A 7,059-nucleotide genomic window follows, 5' to 3' on the forward strand; every position below is an offset into this window, starting at 1 on the left:
GAAAGTAATGTATGTGCAAATAATTATTATTATCTTGCCCTCTCTTCTGCCATACCAGAATGTCCATTGTGAAAATTAATAAGTACATTTTCTACTCTAGAATCTAGTTAGTTGTAAAAACAAAATTAAATACAAATGTCTAGAGAGTTGGCCTCTGTATCGCAAAGACCTGGGTTCAAAACTAGCCTCTGACATATACTGGCTATGTTATACTGTGCTTAGTTAGTTAAGCTCTCAGTGCCTCCAAGAAACTCTTGAAAGCTATAAACTTAGAAAGAAATTCCTAATAAGGAGCTACTGTAATAAAAAGTTTGTCAAAAAAGAGGGGACCATTATGCCTACTCCCTGTTGCACTTGATACTAACCCTCTGACCAAAAAAAAAATGTTCTGAATGCAACAAACCCACTGTGAAATTCATTAGAATTCAACACATCTCTCCATGATATAAAAAAATCCTTTCAGAAAATTTTAAAAGGAACACAGGTTTCTCTCATGGTCTATTTACATAATACATTTACCTAATGCATAAGCAATTCATAATACAAGCCAGAACAGTCATGTGGAAAGAAATGGCATTAATTTATAGCATTCCCCATAAATTAATGATATTAAAAATAATAATCAGTTTGCAGTGTGAGATTTCAACATGTTACAAGTTTGCACTGTTTATTGTTGCTGTCAAACTAGATGAATGAATTTCCTATAGAATTAGCACTTTTACTGGCCTGCAATTATCCCAGGGAACAGTTCACTTAGTGGAAGGCCCAGAAGGCACCGTGGAAGGTTTGACTTGTACTCATGAATAGTGGATTTCAAGTGAACCCAGGAGAAAGGGCATCCATAGAGGAGAAAGGAATCTAACCTCAGATGTAGGCAATACCTAAAAGAAGATAGACGGGTTCTCCCCATCTTAAAACTCCCAAATATTTTCAAATTCCATATGGATGATTTTCTAACCCTGGACTTTCTTTTAAAATACTTTGGCATAATTTAGCATTTTTATCTTTTTTTTTCCTACCCACCTAATTAGTTGATGACCAGCTACCCTGCACTGCTTACTGCCCAGTGTGACATTGACAAGAAGCAGAAGGAGGCTGACAGCAATGAGTGAAGTACTCAGGAGTGCTTTGTAAAGGTAGGTAGGTGGAGTGTCTGGTATGCAATCTTGACTCAGTCAGCTTTTCCCAATAAAGAAAATGCCTGAAACCACAAACTGCAAGCTACAAACACAGTTTGCAAAAATGTGATTTTATAATCTGTGGACTATAATCATTATCTCATTTTTTGGATTCCTAAATAAGACCACACAAGAGTATAATTGAAAGATTACTATGGGAATTGTCTCGGTTATTTGGACTCAGTGCAATGCAGACATGTGGAAGGACAGATTAGATCACTTTTTATTTTTAGTGTCTTCATCAAAAAACTAGCTTCTAAATGGGGAGTCGATCAATTCTATATATTTTTTCTAATTAACAGCCCATGACCATTATCCCTACCACCTCTAGGCTGGGTGGTGTGGTATATGGAGTGCCAGGCTGATCTTAGAGTTAGGAATGCTTGAGAGATTGAGTCTTAGCTCTGAAATATTATTGGCTGTGACCATTGGTGAGTCTCTCAACTGTTCAGTGCCTTAGGCAACTTTTTAATGCTATGAGTTACAGAATTGTTAGATTGCATGAGTAAAGGGTGTGTAGTTTTTGTGGCAAGAATTCCCAGCACCAATGAAATAACAGGTCCAAGGCAAACAAACAAAAAATACCCTTGTTAATTACAACAGTATTTCTATTTTTCCATCAACCTCCAAGTGAAATAGAATGGAGAATATAAACTGAGCAGCCTTATAATCTGTTCAACTCATAATCTGCCATGAAAAATAGCACAATGTACTCTCTGCATATTTCAAGCAAGGTTGGAAGAAAATATCATCTACCTACCACCCAAAATTGTCTCAGCCACAGCCACAGTTACAGCCCCAAGAATTTTTATTTCCACTGAAATTTCTTGGGCTAGTTTTGAAGCCTGACTAACCACTTCCTTTTAGGAGCCGGCTAGACAGAACAAATAGAAATTCTTTAGTTATCAAACACAAGAAGGCATTTTCCCAGAAAGAAGAGTTTCATAGGAAGGTGTTGGCTAAGAGACAGTACTAGAAAGGAAATAAAGAAAATAAAAGTAATTCCTTTACAGTAAGTATTAATAATCTTTAGAATTTAAATTAGTTTCTGTTCAATGGAGAATAAAACGAAATTAGGCCATCACAACAGTCTTATGCATTGAGTGTCTCCAAGCTGCTTGAAACTGGGCAGCAACAGAGGCAGAGGAGAAATCAGTCATTCAATCATTAAACATTTCTTAAGCAGCAACTATGTGCCCGGCACTGTGATAAATCCTGGAAATACAAAGAAAGACAAAAGACAGTCTCCATTCTCAAGGAGCTCACAGTTTAATGGTTGAGACAACTTGCAAATAACTATGCCCAAGCAATCAACATAAAGGGTAAATTGGAAGTAATCAATAGACGAAAAACACTAGAATTAAGGGGGGGTCAGGAAAGGTTTCCTAAAGAAGATGGGAATTCAGTTGGGACTTGAAGGAAATGAGAGAACCCGGAAAACAGAGATGAGGTATATTACATGAAGAATCAATCTACATTCATCCCCAAAATATTCACCAGGGATTGTGCCTTACCACTTCTATATAGAGATTGTATAGAATAGAGAGATGCATCACAGTAGAGCAGATAAAGAGCTGGCCTCCAAGTTAAGAAGACCTAAGTTCAAATTCTGACTTTAACAGATTTGGGTTTTGTGACTCTGCATAAGTCACATATCTTCTCAGTTCCCTAGGAAAATATGTGATACTATGAGACGATAAGATTTATAACAGCTTCAATTTACACTGCATCTTGGCCCAGGAGTTCCCTTTACAATCATAGATAAGAAAAACACACACCAAAAAAAGTATTCATAAATGCACATAAAAAAACATTGTATACATGTATATGCACACAAATATGTGTGTATACATGCAGTAAATGTTGTACCTTATGGAATAGGTGTGGAGATAAATCTGTATGGGACATCCTATGTAGTGGAAGTGTGAGCCCTGGACATTTTCAGGAAAGCACATGACTCAATGATGAGAAGATCAGTAGCTGTCAGATGATAAAACACACTTTAAGTGGTAAATTAGTCCTATATCTTATGAAGGGTAGAGTATGAGAGTGGGAGAGAAGGGTCATCAGAGCATAATGACCACTAAACCAGGAGTATTATCCTTTTCAGTGGACATTAAAAAGGAATGTCCCCACCCTTTAGTTCTCACTCTTCCTTTGACTCTCCAGGTGATATCTGGTAACTCTGAGACTTCTCTAGAGGGACAGGGAAGGGGAGGCCTTCTCCATCTCAGCCACATGGTCATTCCCAAGCTGCTTCCAAGTTGTAGCTAAGGTAGGGCTCAACACAATGAGCTTAAACCTGTGCTTCTGACTGCCTCTTTAGCTTTATATTTCTTTGTCTGATCATAGGTGACTGGACAATAATATCAAGAAGGATATATGTCTAAGTTTAGACAAGTCTTCTAAGTTAAGAAAGTCAGGAAATTCTGGGTATGTAGTCAGTGCAGGAAATATCTTCTCTAAATCCTCTATAGTGCCCCAGTGCCCCTCAGAGGAGATAACCAACAAAAATAAGATAAGTCCAATCTCTGACCTGGCTTGTCAGAAGGCATGGACCTAAAGTGATTTGTTTGCATAACTAAAGTAAAATGTAGAAAGCTATTCATCAATCATGCAAACTATAACATTTTTTAATAAGTATATTCAACATCCTGGAAGAGTATAACCATAGTTATGCCATTGCTGATGCTTAAGTTTTCAAGTCAATGCACACTTGAGGGTCTTATGTGTGTCACATTCTTTTGTGGAGCAGAAATAAATAGCTGTCCTATACCTGATATGCAATGTACATTAAATACATTTCTATTTCTCCTTAAGGGACACTCTAGACATAAACTACAATCTAAGCATTAATTTTTCCCAGAACTCCAGAGTTGGGGGTCTAAATAACCACAGAGTATGTGTATGTGTGTGGGAGTAAGAGATAGTGAGATAGAGAGACATAGATAGAGACACAGACAGAAACAGAGAATCTAGACATGAGCCAAAATCTAAGCATTAAGTCATTTTCCCCAGAGGGTATAAGAAAGAGACCGAGGCAGAAATAGAGAAATTGACCATTATTTTGTGAAGTCGGATTCCCCCATGACTGAACCTCATATGTGTGTGTGGGTCTAAAAATGAGGACACCTTAATGGAGCAATAGAGGGAGCAGCACTCTAGCACCACAGAACTCTGGGTCTTGTTATAGAAATTTTTTGTTATTATACTCATACACACATGCATGTAAGTCTTTTTTTTTTTAATCATAGCTGTCACTGGTGTGTTTCCCACTAATTATCAGCCAGTAGATTCAATTAGCACCACCTAGTTGCCCCCCCACCCCCGGTTTTTCTTAAGTCTGTTTGCTCATCATTTTTTACAGCGCAATAGTATTCCATTCCATTCATATACCACAACTTGTTCATTTATTCCTTAATTGATAGGCATCCCATGAATTTTCAGTTCTTGACCACCAAAGAAAGAGCTGCTATAAATATTTTTGTACATGTGTATCCTTTTCCCGTTTTTATGATCTCTTTGGGATACAGCCCTAGAAGTACTATTGGTGGGTCAAAAGTATGCACCTTTTTATAGCCCTTTGGGCATAGTCCCAAATCGCTCTCCAAAATGGTTGGATCATTTCACAACTCCACTAAGAATGCATTAATGTTCCAATTTTCCTACATCTTCTCCAACATTTATCATTTTCCTGTTTTGTCATGTTAGTCAATCTGATAGGTGTGATGTGGTACCTCAGAGTTGTTTTGTTTTGCATTCTCTAATCAATAGTGATTTAGAACACTTTTTTCATATTACTATAGATAGCTATAATTTCTTTATCTCAAAACTGCCTGTTCATATCCTTTGACCATTTCTCACTTAGGGAATGACTTGTATTCTTATAAATTTGACTTAGTTCTCTAGAAATGAGGCCCTTATCAGAGACACTGGTTGTAAAAATTCTTTCCCAGTTTTCTGCTTCTGTCCTAATTTTGATTGCATTGGCTTTGTTTGTGTAAAAACTTTCCAATTTAATGTAATCAAAATGATCCATTTTGCATTTCGTAATGTTCTCTATCTCTTGTTTGGTCATAAATTCTTCTGTTCTCCATAAATCTGACAGAATTTGATAAGATTAAATTGTTCATATCCCTACATGGGAAAAATTATATTTATAACTCCTAAAATCTTTCTCATCATTAGGGCAGTTAGAAGGAACATACATAGCCAGAAAGCAGAGGTGTGAGTTAAATATGATGGTATGATTATATAAAATAATAAAATTAAGAGATGAGAAAGAATATACTGTGAGAAGGGGAAGGCAGGGTAGAATGGGATAAATTATCTGACATAAAAGATACCTGAGAGAGATTTTACTGTGGAGAGAGAAATAGGGGAAGCAGGAAGGAGAGCACATGAACCGTACTGTCATCAGAATTGGCTCAAAGAGGGAATAAAATACACACTCGGTTGTAGAAATCTATCTTACCACACAAGAAAGTAGGAAGGGAATGGGATAAGAGAATAAGGGGATGGGGAACTGTTAGAATGGAGTGCAGTTTGGGGGAGGTAAAAGAAACAAAATAGTTTTGAGAATGAACAGCGTAAAAGGAGAGAGAAAATAGGATAAACAGGGGGAAATAGGATGGAGGGAAATACATAGTTGATAATCATTACTGTGAAAAAAAATTGCAGTGAATTTTTCTGATAAAGACTTCATTTCTCAAACATAGAAAACTGAGTCAAATGTATAGAAATAGAGTCTTTCCTAAATTGATGAATGGTCAAAGGATATGACCTGGCAGTTTTCAGACAAAGCAATCAAAGCTGTCTATAGTCTTAGGAAAAAATGATCTAAATCACTATTGTTTAGAGAAATTACAATGAAAACAACTCTGAGCTACTACCTCACACCTGTCAGATTGGTTAATATGACAGAAAAGGAAAATGACAAATGTTGGAGGGGATGTAGGAAAATTAAAACACTAATGTACTTTCGTGAAGTTGTATACTAATTATGGACAGCAATTTGGAACTATGCCCAAAGGGCTGTAAAACAAAGCATACCCTTTAAATAAGCAATACCACTACTAGGTATGTATCCCAAAGAGATATAAAAAGGAAAAGGACTATGGATACATAAATGTGTATAGTATCTCTTTTTGTAGTGGCAAAGAATTAGAAATTAAGGGGATGTCCATCAATTGGGGAATGGCTGAACAAGTTGTTGTATATGGTTGTGATGAAATATTATTGTGCTTTAAGAAATGATGAACAATGGGGCAGCTCAGTGGTACAGTGGATAGAGCAATGGCCCTGAAGTCAGGAGGACCTGAGTTCACATCCGACCTCAGACCAAGCACTTGACATTTACTAGCTGTGTGACCCTGAGCAAGTCACTTAACCCCAGTTGTCTTAAAAAAAAAAGAAAGAAAAAGAAATGAGGAACAAGATGCTCTCAGGAAAAAAAAAACATGGGAAGATTTACATGAACTGATGCAAAGTGAAATGACAGAACCAGGAGAACATTGTACACAGTAATAGCAATATAGTATGCTGATCTACTAAGAATAACTTAGTTATTCTCAGCAATAAAATGATCCAAGACAGTTCTGTAGGACTTATGGTGAAAGGTTCTATCCAACTCCAAGAAAGAACTGAGGATCTCAATGAAGATCAAAGATACTTCTTTATTTTTCTCAGGTTTTTTTTTTTTTGTCAGTGTTTTCTTTCACAGAGTGACTTACATGGAAATGTGTTTTTCATGACTACATATGTATAACCTATATCAAATTGCTTGCCTTCTCGGGGGGGGGAGGGAGAGAATTTGAATCTCTAATTTTGAAAAAAAAAGATGTTAAAATTGTATGTTTGTTTATTTTGTAATGTTGAAAAT

The sequence above is a fragment of the Vombatus ursinus genome, unplaced genomic scaffold, assembly GCF_900497805.2.
Source record: "Vombatus ursinus unplaced genomic scaffold, bare-nosed wombat genome assembly UNPS02014805.1, whole genome shotgun sequence".
Classification (NCBI taxonomy): Eukaryota; Metazoa; Chordata; class Mammalia; order Diprotodontia; family Vombatidae; genus Vombatus; species Vombatus ursinus.